Source organism: Gossypium hirsutum, chromosome D01, assembly GCF_007990345.1.
Source record: "Gossypium hirsutum isolate 1008001.06 chromosome D01, Gossypium_hirsutum_v2.1, whole genome shotgun sequence".
Classification (NCBI taxonomy): domain Eukaryota; kingdom Viridiplantae; phylum Streptophyta; class Magnoliopsida; order Malvales; family Malvaceae; genus Gossypium; species Gossypium hirsutum.
Window position 1 is genome coordinate 43,717,077 of NC_053437.1, and position 15,258 is coordinate 43,732,334.

At 36.7% G+C, this 15,258-nt stretch overlaps 1 non-coding gene across 1 annotated transcript; it reads left to right on the plus strand.

Moving 5' to 3' along the window:
* Positions 1-11,060: 11,060 nt before the first annotated feature.
* LOC121214383 (small nucleolar RNA R71) lies at positions 11,061-11,167 on the plus strand. The gene has a single exon (XR_005909966.1). It is a non-coding gene; the product is annotated as a small nucleolar RNA R71 (small nucleolar RNA).
* Positions 11,168-15,258: the final 4,091 nt, after the last annotated feature.

The window sequence follows — 15,258 nt, forward strand, 5'->3', positions numbered from 1 at the left end:
TTCATTCCCAAATCACGTACCTTCGGAATTTAACCGGATATAGCTACTCGTTCAAATGCCTTCGGGACATAGCCCGGTTATAGTAACTCGCACAAATGCCTTCGGGACTTAACCCGGATTTAGTAACTCGCACAAATGCCTTCGGGCTTAGCCCGGAATTAGTATCTCGCACAAATGCCTCCGGATCTTAGTCCGGATATGGTCACTTAGCACAAAGCCTTCGGGACTTAGCCCGGACATCATTCAAATAACCATGCACATTTAACAATAAATCATGGCACATTCGTATTTCATTTTCGTTAGCAAAACTCGAACACAAGACACTTATCATTCTTGCAATTTCGGCTCAATAGCCACACACAAAGAGCATGATTTTGATTTGCATAAAACATGATCTAATCAAATCATAATTTAAGCTCTTTTACTCCAGAACTTACCTCGGATGTTGTCGAACGATTCCGATAGCTATTCGACCACTTTTTCCTTCCCTTTATCGGATTTAGTTCCCCTTTGCTCTTGAGCTTAATTAAACAAATAAATTGATTTAATCATTTGAGCATCGAAAAGAGGAACACAAGGCACTTAGCCCATATTTATACATTAGACATTAAAGTCACATATGCACGGAATCATGAATCAAACTCAACATTTTGGCTAATTTTCCCCCTTGGCCGAATTTTCTAAGCCAAGACAAAAGCATCAATATGCTTGCCTCTGACCGAATACATGCAACACCAATCTCCTTCCTATGGCCGAATATGCATGTCTATGTTGGGGCCGATTGCAACACTTAATACATTCTACAAGTATGGTCACTTGTATTGACTAAACACCATTTTGTTTCAAGTTCAAAACTTGGCTAATACACACATATATACACTAGTAAAGCATCCTCTCCCTTTCCATCAATTTAACACATGCATTACTCATTAATATACAAAAATTATATTCGGCCTTAGCACACAACTTGCTAGCCGATTCTTCTCCATCTAGCAACCAATGCACATATGTGCTCACTCAAAAATGCTAAAAAGAAGATTCAAGAATCATCAATCCACTATCACATGCATCATTAACAAGCTTTATATTTAGCATGCAATGGCATTAATACAAAATCCACCTATGCCGAATATCATCCCCATGACATAGCAAAGATTTGAACCATGGGTAATTAGAACTCAAGCTAGCAACTAAAAAAAACATGCATGAATCTCATGGCACAACCTCAAACATACCTTGATCTAGATACAAGTATGGCCAAACCTCCTCCTAATCCTCTTCCAAACCAAACATGAAGCAAGAACTCCTTCCTCCTTCCTTAGAATTTTCGGCCAAAAGAAGATGAAAAAGGATGAACAAAATTTTTCTTTTTTTTTCTTTAACTCACGGCAATGGGGGGGGAAACAACCACACACTTTTTTTTTTGTTTTCATCATATTCCCTTTCATTATTTTATGCCCATGCTCCTTATTTTATCATACTTCCCATGAAACACTAACTCAACATGTTTATGACATGTTCTTGCCCATCACACTTGGTCTACCATGCTTGTCATGGCCGGCCACTACTAATAGAGGGGGGAAATTGACATGCAAGTCCCCCCTTTTTCAACATGCACTAATAGGTCCTTATGCTTTGACCTATCACATTTCAAAATTTTCTCACATAAGTCCTATTTACTAAAACTCACATGCAATCGACTAAATCGAAGCTTGAAATTTTCACACATTCATAATTACATATTCTAGACCATAAATATCACATTCGAACATTTCGGTGACTCGGTTTAGCGGTCCCGAAACCACTTCCCGACTAGGGTCAATTTTGGGCTGTCACATTTCGTGTCATTTCTAGAGAACTTTAACTAAAGCTATACTTTTATTTCTCAATTCTTTAACTTCCCGAGCTAGAATTCTGATAAGTTCTTCACTGTAAGTTATATCTAGCTGAATCTCAACATCTGCAGGTGAAATCATGTGTGAAGGATCTGATTGATACCGTCGTAAGATCGATACATGAAATACGTTATGAATCTTTTCTAATTCTGATGGTAAAGCCAACCGATAAACTACTAGCTCAATCCTCTCAATGATCTCGTATGGTCAGATAAACTGCGGACTAAGTTTTATTTTTTGACTAAATCAAAAAAATTTCTTCCAAGGTGATACTTTCAGAAATACCTTTTCGTCGACTTGAAACTCTATATCTTTTCTTTTCAAATCTGCGTAAGATTTTTGACGATCAAAAGCCACTTTCAAACTGTCACGTACTACTTTGACTTTTTCTTCAATTTCTTAAATCAAATCTACATCGAATAAATTTTTCTCACTCAGTTTAGTCCAGTATAACGGAGTTTGATGCGATCTCAGCTCGGTTGGCTGAGTTAAATCGCTTTCAATACCCGATCGTCTAACAATGAAGTTTTCGTTCGTTTTGTGAATGTAGGGATGATGTACAGCGAAGGCTGGAACTAAGAGATCACTTGGGTTCAAAAAGAGTTTAGCTTAATGTTTAGGCTCGACTATTAAATAAAGATGAGTATAGGATGATAGTAAATCGATTGAGGTGGTAGATGGAATAAGTGAGCTTAAAAACAAGAAAGAACCAACACTTTAATTGTTTGGGTGTCGACCTGTTTCTCATATGTTCTTAAGATGGTTCGGTGAAAAGATGAATAGGATAAACCTCGACCCACTACCTATTAAAGATAGAAACCTCGGTATAAGGGTTTGAATGCCACACAATGAAGTGATGAGTTCAGTAAATCAAAGAACAAGGTTGACGCCACTAACTATGTAGATAAGTCAACTGAGTCTTTGGACGAAATTGAGAGAAGAAAATTCTCACAAAAAAAAAAACTAAGTTCAATATTCAAATTTTCAAAAGTCCTTTACGAGGTGAAATAAGTCTCTATTTATAGGTTTTACAAAAGTTAGCCGAATGGACACCTAAAGTAACTAAATGGACAGCTGAAATTTCTAGAAATTCTTAGGAAATTTCCTTGAAACTTAATGTGCATTGAGAATGGTAATGAACAGCTTCTAGATGTCTTAGTTCAGCTGATCAATCAAATGAAGTGCTTGAGTGCTGAATTGCATTAAACTGGTTTAGCCATATTTCCTTGAATGCTCTTTAAAGAATGGCTTGGTTCAGCCGAATATTCTTGGTAATAATGGGGCTGCTTGGGACACTTCAATAGTCATGTGGTGTGAACAAAGAGATTTAAGTGGTCATGTAATGTGCATAAACAAAACTGAACAGCCCGCAATGTGAAAGGTATATTCTGCTGGTGTGAATAGTCTTTAAAATGCATTGGGCAGCCAATTGGCCTTCTTGGAGAGCTAGAGAGTTTGGCTGAAAAGGCACCTGGAAAACTCCAAAGATCAGCACACCATTCATGCACCTTTTCTGTCCAAAGGGAGTGTACCTGTAGCAAATGCATTCAGCAAATTAATCACATTTCAGACACATTAATTCTGCAGGAAATGAACATATTAATCTACACATTGAATTCGGCTAACATAGTAATTCTTTGTAATAGCTTAGGACATATTTAAAACAAACAAATAATTAAGTACTAAACTTACACGTAATTAAAACACCTGATTAATTATTTGTCTAGAATTCAAACAAATTAATTAACTTTAATTAATTTAACTAGAGACAAATTAAATATTTATTCCAGCAAAATAAATGCAAACTAAAGTGAGATAAAACGAGCTTAGTGAGCTAAGAATGAGCACATTGAGCTAGATTTGAGCTGAGTGAGCTTGAAGAAGATTGCATGGAGTGCTCGGCTTGCTGGTCCACGAACTTTCAAGAAGACCAGCTACGGTTTCGCCCCAAACTCTATCAACTAGAGCTGAGGTTGCGTCCTTGAATCTCTTAGCCCAAGCTTGGGTAATTGGTCCTACATGTGGCTCGAGGGGATCCATGTTAGCTCTTGGTAACCCTCGGGACTTGGTCGCATCATTCCCTTTCTCTTCGAAACAATTTGCCCCCAAATTGCCACCTGCATCATATGGAGATAAGTCAGCCACGTTAAAGCTTGCGCTATTGTTGTACTCACTTGGGAGGTCAAGCTTGTAAGAATTTTCATTAATTCGCTCCAACACTTGAAAGGGTCCATCTTCCCTTGGTAACAGTTTCGACCGCCGCTGAGCTGGAAACCATTCCTTTGTCATATGTACCCAAACCCAATCACTGGGTTTGAACAATATTTGTTTCCTTCCTTTGTTAGCCTTGCGCATATATTGTTCGATTGTTGCTTCAATGTTGGCCCTTACCTTTTGGTGTAGTTGTTTCACATAATCAGCCTTTCGTTTGGCATCTACATGAACAAGCTAGTCATTAGGCAAAGGAAGTAAATCAAGTGGAGTCAAAGGATTGAAACCATAAATAATCTCAAAAGGTGAATATTTAGTTGCAGAATGGACAGATCTGTTGTAAGTGAATTCCACGTGCGGCAAACACTCTCCCACAACTTGAGATTCTTTCAAATGATAGCCCGTAATAAAGTAGACAACACGCGATTCACCACCTCTGTTTGGCCGTCCGTTTGGGGATAACAAGTTGTAGAAAATAATAACTTCGTTCCAAGTTTTCCCCACAATGACCTCCAAAAAATGACTAAGGAACTTCATGTCTCGGTCAGAAATGATTGTCCTCGGAATCCCGTGCAATCTGACAACTTCCTTAAAGAACAAATTGGCAATATTAATAGCATCGTCAGTTTTTGAACAAGCTATAAAGTGAGATATTCTAGAAAATCTATCTACAACAACAAAGATAAAGTCCTTCTCGGTTTTAGTTCTTGGTAGACCTAGGACAAAGTCCATAGAAAGGTCAACCCATGGTGCGTTGGGTATTGGTAATGGCGTATATAGTCCATGTGGATTGATCTTAGACTTGGCTTTCTTGCACATTATGCATCAGCTACAAATCTTCTCACCGTCCTTCTTCATTCTCAGCCAAAAGAAATGCTCGTGGAGCGTTGAAAAAGTCTTGGCCATCCCAAAGTGGCCCATGAGGCCGCCGCTATGTGCCTCAATCACCAATAAACTTCGTATCAAACTTTGCGGAACGCAAAGCTTACCTTCTCGAAAAAGAAACCTGTCACACCTGTAAAACTAATCAACATCCTTACTTTTACAAGAGTTATTGATCTCCCTAAAATCAGTATCATCAACATACAATTCTTTCAGAAAGACAAATCCAAGCAACTTTGAATCTAAATAGGACATAAGTGTATATCGCCTTGACAACACGTCAGCCACAATGTTTTCTTTATCTTTCTTGTACTTAATAATATAAGGGAAAGATTCTAGAAATTCTACCCATTTGGCATGTCGCTTATTCAATTTTGTTTGGCCCTTAATATGCTTCAACGCCTCATGATTTGAATGGATTACAAACTTTTTTGGCCACAAGTAGTGCTGCCAAGTCTCGAGAGCTCATATTAGGGCGTACATCTCTTTGTCGTACGTCAGATAGTTGAGCATGGCTCCATTTAACTTCTCGCTAAAATACGCCACGGGTATTCCATCTTGTGTTAGAACAGCTCCAATTCCGACACATGAGGCATCACATTCAATTTCAAACGTTTTAGCAAAATCAGGCAACACAAGCAATGGGGCATTAGTTAAACAATCTTTAATAGAATTAAATGATTTTTCTTGCTCTTCATCCCAATAAAAGGCTGAGGACTTCTTGATCACGCTAATTAGAGGTGCTACCAAGGTGCTAAAATTCAGAATGAATCACCGATAAAAGCTTGCCAATTCGTGGAAGCTCCTCAATTGGCTGATGCTCGTTGGTCTAGGCCACTCCTGTATTGCCTTCACCTTTTCTTGGTCTACCTCGAGTCCCTACGAGCTGACCACGAAACCTAAGAAAACAACATTGTTAGTGTAAAAGGTGCATTTCTTAAGGTTAGCGTACAAAGTTTCTTTTCGAAGGACTTCCAGAACAGCTTTCAAATGCATCACATGCTCGTCTAATGACTTGCTATAAATGAGTATATCATCGAAATAAACAACACAAAATTTTCCTATAAAAGAACACAAAACATAATTCATAAGCCTCATGAAGATGCGGGGCGCGTTGGTTAAACCGAATGGCATGACCAACCACTTGTACAACCCATGTTTTGTCTTAAACATAGTTTTCCACTCATCGCCTTCGAGCATCCAAATTTGATGTTACCCGCTCTTGAGATCAATTTTGGAAAATAGTTACGCACCACTCAACTCGTTTAACATGTCCTCTTGTCGCAGTATTGGGTGCTGATATTTGATAGTTATCTTGTTCACCGTACGACAATCTACGCACATGCGCCATGTTCTGTCATTCTTTGGCACTAATAATACCGATACAGCACAAGGGCTGAGGCTTTCTCATATATACCCCTTTTCCATAAGTTCGTTAACTTGCTTTTGCAACTCTTTGGTTTCCTCAGGGTTGCTACGGTAAGATGGACGGTTCAGAATAGACGCCCCAGGAATGAAATCAATTTGGTGTTCTATCCCTCGAATGGGCGGCAACCCACTAGGAATTTCTTCCGGAAATACATCTTCAAAATCCTACAAAAGAGAAACAATCGAAGAAGGCAGATTTTAATCAAAGTCATTAGTATTCAAAAGATTTTCCTTGTACATAAGTACAAGAACCGGTTGCTTCATCAAGTAAGACTTTCGAAAATCACTCTTTTTTGCATAAACACTCATTTTTTTGTTCTCTTTTCGTTCACTCACTTTGTTTATTCCTCTCACATTTTTCACTTGTTTTTCTTTCTTCTTCTCACTTTTCTTTTCATTCTCTATTTCAATCTTTTTCTTTTTGTCCACTCTCTCTAAATTTTTCAATGGAATCTCTAAGCTTCAATTGATCTTCGTAAACTTGTCTAGGCGTCATCGGGACTAAAGTCACATTTTTCCCAAGGTGTTTGAATGTGTAGCGGTTCGTATAGCCATCGTGGAGGACCTTGCGGTCGAATTGCCAAGGACGTCCCAATAATATACGTCCAGCATGCATGGGCACCACATCGTAGAGAACCTCGTCGTGGTACTTGCCAACAGAAAATGGAACTAAGACTTGCTTGGTCACCTTCAACTCCCCTCCGTCGTTAAGCCATTGAAGTTTGTACGGTTGGAGGTGTTTAGTCATTGGCAAACCGAGCTTCTCCACCATCAAAGTACTGGCCACGTTCGTACAACTTCCGCCGTCCATGATCAAACAACACACCTTGCCTTGAACTTGGCAACGTGTATGAAAAATATTCTTTTGTTGCTATTCATTTTCTACACTTTGGATGCTTAGGCTTTGCTTGATGACAAGAATTTCTCCATCAACAGCGTACTCTAGTTCTTCTTCCTCGTCGGTAATGGCATCAGATTCTTCGTCATTTTCTTCCTCCGACCCAATTTCTCCATTGACTCTCAAGATCATGTTGCTTCGATTAGGTCATTGGCTGGCGATATGCCCCCTCCCTAAGTATTTGAAGCACTTAATATCCCTCGAGCGGTTTGGAAAGGCTATGTCTTTACCTTTGCTAGTTTTTCCAAGGGGTTTATTCGGTTTTGTAGGTAACATCTGGTCCTTCACTCAATTGGATGGATCTTTCTTGCCCGTGCCTTGATTCCATTTTTGAGTATTGGCGGTGCTAGGAAAGGTTTGGTTGGAGCCCTTTCTCTTCAATTGCTTTTCTACCTTTATGGAAAAATGCACCATGTCAACGACTTTTACATAATGCTGGAGCTCCACCACGTTGGCGATATCGCTATTAAGGCCGGCCAGAAATCTGGCCATGGTCACCTCTCGGTCTTCCTCCCGTCCGCACGTATCATAGTAGTTTCCATCTCTTTAAAATAATCCTTCATGCTTCGGTTGCCTTGCGTAATATTCTAAAGTTTATGATAAAGTTCACAATAATAATAAGATGGTATGAATCTCTTATGCATTACGGCCTTCATCTCGACCCAAGTGGAAATTGGCCGCTCTCCGTTTCTTCTCCAACTCGTGGTTAGCTGATCCCACCAAATCATTGCATAGTCAGAAAACTCAATGGTTGCTAACTTCACCTTTTTACTCTTCGAGTAGTTGTGACACTCGAAGACCAGCTCGATTTTCTTCTCCCATTCTAGGTATGCCTCCGAATCGAATTTGCCTTAGAATGGTGGTATGGATAATTTGATATTCTTCAAATTGTCATCAACAAGTCCTTGTTCTCTAGGAACCCGATTCTTTTGACCACACCGTCTTTCACTTTGATTTGACTCTTGGTCACTTTCCAACTCACTTGGATCATAGAGATCATCATCGAGGAGTCTTGCTCGTTCCCACGCTTGCCTTGGTACTTGAAGTGTTCTTTCCCGTTGGTCTCTCGCCTTGACTCGATCCAATCATTCATTGATGGACTCAAGTTCGTTTCTAAGCATTCTTTGGAATTCTGGCAAGAGAGCTTGTTGGCCTAAATCGGGTACTCCTCCTCCTCCTCTGGGTGCGACGTTTCTTATGGGCTGTCTTTCGGTTCTTTCTGCCATAGTTCGCTTGGGACTTCGAGACATAATATTTGACCTCACCACAAAAACCTCACGTTCACTCAGAAAGAAAAGAAAGTATGTCACTCACACTCCTGTTTGCACTCATTTTTTTTGGCTTTTACCTCCTCTCTAATGTGCTCAGACACTCATGCCTTTTTTCCACTCGTTTCTTCTCTTGTAATTTCGTATAAGACTCGATTAGACTCAATCTATAGTTTAGAGGGTTGGCTTCAATGAGTTTACAAGGGAAGTTGATGTAAAATGTGTTAGGTAGGCTGAAAGAAACGATAACTTGTTTTAGGTGTGGTGTGAAAGGATAGAATGCTAGTGAATTGGGAACAACAAATATGCACTTGCAACACTTTTTTTTCTTTAATTTTTTTTTAATTTTGAATTTTTTTTAATTACAATATACTTGAAATATTCACTAATGCTTTCGTACACGAATTTTTTTTACAAATCTAAGTCGAGATTTCCCGAACGTCTGAATTTCTCATTTTAAGTAGCTCTGATACCAAATGATGCGATCTCGGCTCGGTTGGCTCAATTGAATCACTTTTAATGCCTGATCATCTAACGATGAAGTTTTCGTTCGTTTTGTGAATGTAGGGATGATGTTCGGCTAAGGCTGGAACCAAGTGATCCCTTAGTTCCAGCCTTAGCTGAACATCATCCCTACATTCACAAAACAAACGAAACTTCATCGTTAGACGATTGGGCATTGAAAGCGATTCAACTCAGCTAATCGATCTGAGATCGCATCAGAGTTCGACACTTTCGACTATACAAAGCTTCATACGATGCCATTTTAATGCTTGACTGATAACTGTTATTGTATGCAAACTCAAACAATGGCAGAAATCTCTCCCAGTTACCTTCAAACTCTAAAACACAACATTGAAGCATATCTTAAAGTACCTGATTTACTCACTTGGACTAACCATCGGTCTGCGGATGGAACACTGTGCTCAAATGCAGTCGAGTACCCAGAGCTTCATGTAACTTTCTCTAGAATCGAGTCGTAAATCGTGGATCCCTGTCAGAGATAATAGAAACTGGCACACCATGTAGTCTAACAATCTCAAAAACATATAGCTCTGTCAATCTCTCAAGTGAAAAATCCATACGTACAGGAATAAAATACGTGAATTCCATGCTTTTCCAATTTCTAGCTTCCTGAAAATAGACATAGGCATTAAACTTATACTCGCTCTTAGATCACATAATGCCTTACAAACATAATGATTTCTAATTAAACATAGGATAGTGAAACTCCCTGGGTCCTTAAATTTTGGAGGTAATTTATTTGTCAACGTTATTGTGCATCCTTCAGTGAGAGCAACAGTCTCAAATTCTCCCAATATATGCTTATTTGAAAATATATCTTTCATAAATTCACTTAATTGGACATTTTCTCCAAAGCTTCAACTAGTGGTATGTTAATATGGAGTTTTTTCAAAACCTCCAAAAATCTTTTAGACTGAATATCTTGCTTAGAATTATGAAATCATTGAGGAAAAGGTAAAGGTCGCCATCCTTCAGATTGCTAAAATTTTTTTGTCGTGGCATTCTTGTTGAGATGATCTAGGTCACCACATTATTTTGCTGCTTACCCTTTTCAGATTTAGTATATTCTTCAAATGACTCTGGGATCTTTACATGGTTGTTATTTGAGTCTTCCTCTTTTGCCATGGCATCTTAAGCAACGTTATCAAGCTGAGTTCTGCTTCTAAGAGTGATAGCCTTACACTACTCCTTCCCTTATGATCTTGAATTCTAGGTATCACTAGGCAATGGTCATTGTGGTCTCAAATTCAAAGCATTCGCTATTTGCCCCAACTGAGTCTCAAGAGCTCGAGGAGACACGACCTGAATTTGAATTACAACATCATTCTTGACCATATATTCTTTTAGAAAAGCTTCAATAGATAATGATGATGAAATCGATGTCTGACCTTGTTGAACATTTTGCCTCGACATCGGTTACACATAACTAGGCGGTGCATTGATGGCATTCTATCTTGCCGTATTACTAAAATTCCTCGTACCTTGATTATTCCAACTAAAGTTCGAATGTTGCTTCCATCTAGGACTATACGTGTTGGAATAGGAGTTATTGTTCCAGTTGAAATTACCCATGAACACACAGATGCTGGTTTTGATGGACATTCATCAAACACATGGTCTTCACCACAAGAAACACACAATAATTCGATTGCTTTTAATTCTTGGACTTCATTAGACATTTTCATTATTTTAATCATATTAGCTAAATAAGATACTTGGGCTATCAACGAAGTGATTACATCCAACTCCATAGTACCAGCAGCTCTATTGCCCGTCCCAACTCTTTTGTTAGGGTATTGATAATTATTGTTGGCAATCTTTTCCCAAATCTCATATGCTTCATTATAAGAATTTATAGGATATTGATAAGTATCGTTGACCAAAGCATCAACTACCATCCTCATATACGCATTCAGCCCATTATAGAATATCTTCATCTGAGTCTAGTGTTGGAATCCATGCATCGGACATTTCTGAATTAAATCTTTGAATCATTCCCAAGCTTAATATAGTGTTTCATCCTCCAATTGTTGAAAAGATGTGATGTCATTTCTAAGCTTGTCATTCATATTTTGGGGATCATATCATAGCAAAAACCTTTGGCAAAAATCATTCCATAATGCCACTGTTCTTGACAGTAAAGCATTCAGTCGTGCTCTCATTTGATCTCTTAAAGAATATGGAAACAATTTAAGTCGTAAAGCGTCTTCATGAACACCCTGTTGCCTAAACGAGTCACGAACCTCTAGAAAAAGTCGAAAATGCAGTCTTGGATCTTTAGTGGGCAGTCTACCAAATTTCCCTACTGTTTGTAACATCTGAAACATTACTGGTTTTAGCTCAAACTGTTGTGCCTGTATTTGAGGTCTGACTATCCTTGGATTCAGGTCATCCAAAATTGGCACAACATGCTCTCAAATTGGTCTATCTCGATCATCTATCACCCCACGAACATAAGGATTAGCGCCCTGACCATTCAAACTATCATTCATACCAGGTATAGCCCTATGAATAGGGGGATTAGCATATTGACCATTTGGATTATAATTTAGACCAGGTTCATTCCCGTTTCTAGCAATTTTAGTAGTTCTTTTTGCCTTCTTCATAAAGTTCTTTCGATCTCTGGGTCAAAAGGATATTCTTTGTTAACAAAAATGCCTCTTTTCATGAACTAATAGCAACCTTATCGAAATTAAATATAACTAAGTTAAATAAAACTAATGGAATTAAGCAAAATAACCAAAGCAAATTACACCAAATTGTTGATCCCCAGCAACGACGCCAAAAACTTGTCATGTGTGAAAATTATATGTGAATTGTGCAAGTATACAGGTCGAATCAAGTTATAAAGTGATAAGTGAGACCGTCTCCATAGGGGTCAAATTAGGTGTAAGAGTGGTCAAGTTATTATAATAAATTGTGATTAATGTTATGACAAAGTCAAGGTAAGTACATAGCGGTAAATTAAAATAATAAAGATGAGTATGAAATAAATACTAACTAAAATTAGAAAATGCTAGGGAAAAACAAGAGTAAACATTCAATGGCAATTACGAGAATATTTACATGAATAAAACGCTAGTGAATAAATAAATAACTAAGACTGTTATGGTAAAGATACTGTGGCAATAGATTGAAGATCTACGATGTTGATTGGAAGGCTGGGATTACAAAGAATCTGCCCTTACTTTTAGTAATGCCTCAGTAAAATCGTACTTAATTTACTGATCAAAAGAGACCTACAGTGACCAGCTTCTTTCGAGGGTAAGGTCTTAAGTTACCTGGCCTGTGTCTATAGGCCTTATCATGGTACCCTGCACTATTTTGTCTTCATTTCATATGAATGCCGCTCTATGTCTAGAATCTACTACAATGATCTGTTAAGTACTTGCTTATATTTGTAACACCCCTAACTCCTACCCGTCGTCGGATTAGGGTTACAGGGCATTACCAAACAAAGCATGATTCACCACAATCATTAACTCACCAAGGAATAACTATAAATGTATTTCGTTACCAGAGTTAATATACTCATAGATCAAATATAAGACTAATCATAATCTACGAACCAGCACAATTCGAAGTTTTCAATTTTATTTTTATTTGAACTTATGTTAAAACAATAGGGCATGTTTCATACATGTTCCATACTTAATAAACAACTTTACTAACATATACTAAACCATTCAAAACAAATAATGATGCAAGCATTACCATCACAAACGAATTTTAATACTCAGAGCATATTCAGACATATATTCTTCTCATATCAACTTACATGCTCAAATATGCAACATAACCAATCCACATATGTCTCATCATTTTAATACATCTTATACCAAATACAATAGCACTTTATAACTGAATTTTATAATTACATATTATAGACATAATAATAGAAACACAAAAGCCGAACATACCATATACTAATATATAACATATTAAACTTTAAGCATTAACCGCATGTGCCAATATATCACATAAGATAGAACCTAATCGTCAATATAATGCAAATATCAAAACTGAATATTATGGTACTTACATGTTCAATTTTATTCTATTTTAAGACTTCAATGTATAAGAGAAATCATAACTTAAATTAACATTCATTACCAAAACATATCCACTTAATCAACCATAACCTAACAACCATATTTCTTATAACAAACTAAGGCCAACTTAAAAAAAAAAACAATTTCGATAGGCTCATAACCAAGCACTTATGTCATAGCCGAATATACCTAGTTAACAACATCATTTCAAGCCAATTTCTCAAAACATGAAAATCCTACTTAGCCTTTCAACGACATGCCATAACCGAATATATATAACATATCAAAATCAAACAAAACATGCACCTATACATATATAGCATACTTACTATTACTAGCCCACACGTAAACATTTAATTTAACATCTTTCATTACAAATACATTCGACACTCAATTCATCACATAATAATCCAACACCAATGCACAACAATTATTAACACCTAATATAAGCTTAAATCACACTCGAATATAAATATAAAAACCTCCATTTTTTATCATCTTACCATGTATATAAATACCAAAATTTAACAAAAGAAAATAAGCCATTTTCGCATGGATTTTTTTTATACATAACTACAATCAAAACCAAATATATATATTAGCCAATACATGCCATAAGTTCAAAATGAAACTTTTAAAAGTACAGAAAGTAGATGACAGTTGAATGACTTCACTGTTGATCCCTGAGCACGTAACGATCTCCAAAATCTATAAAACAATGACAATGAATACACAATGTAAGCTAACTTAGCTTAGTAAGTCTTACACAAATACTTAAATTACATATAATTTTATAAGAAATATTTAAAAAAGAAAATGAAATACACACATATATGAACATTACTAATACAATCACACATCTCAAATATTTTTATCCTGACTAATCGATTAATCTCAAGCTTTCAACCATGTACCTCCAATTAATGTAAGGCTGAACACCTTTCATATATACATATACTTATAATAGCATTAAATATATCATTTTTGTGACAACCAACCAACTTACTTACCAAATTTCAAATAGCTAATTAAACATCACATACCTGATCACTTTAGTTCATTAATCCCACTTGATACCACTTCGGCATAAATCCTACTAAACAAAAATCTTAATATGAAACACCAGCAATAAGCCTACTAGGCGTAAAGCCTGTTATGGTACACCGGCATTAAGCCTGCTAGGCATAAAGCCTAATATAATTCCCCAGCATAAGGCCTGCCAGGCAGAAAGCCCAATTATCACAGACACGAAATCGATCTTACACATAATTTATATCTATATAGGAAGTTCTAATTAATCTTTAAAATTCATACTAAACATTTGAAACATAATATCTCCATAAATCGAACTTTTGCTCAAATTTTCACAAACCATTTCACATTCGGCTAACATATGTAAATCCATACAATTAAATTTAGCATATAGAATTCATATAAATTCTAATTTAACGTCATTTATTTGCTAAAATACTTACCTTGGATATTGACGAACGTAATCGACTATTTTCCACTTCCCCTAATCTAATTTCGTTTCCTTCTGTTCTCGATCTAAACATATTCAAATTTAACCCTTTTATTCATCAATTCATTCAATTTTATCTAAAAATACATAAATGGGAAAATTACCATTTTCCCCATAATATTTCACACTTTTTGCAATATAACCCCTATTGCATAAAACACAAAATACACAAAATCTGCACACACCATGCTAGGGCCGATTGTTCCTTGTCTTCATACAAGTCCACAAATTTCATTTATTTCACATTTTAGTCTCTCAAAAATTTATTTTCACAATTTAGCCCTAATTACTCAAATTCACCAAAAATTCAAAGACAAAACCTGTTAACCTAACATATATGTTTCATATTTTATCAACTAACATCATAAAGCTCAAACATTCATCAATGACACATTTCAAAATCATTAACAATTCAAAAAAAATTAAGACATGAGTTTTGAAGTATTCGAAGCAACGATCTCAAAAACGTAAAAATTATCAAAAACCGAACAAAGAACTAGCCTTAAATCATGCTCAACAATTGTCGAACCTAGCTAAGTTTTCTTTTTTTTCTTGTGTTTACATTCGACTAAGAAGA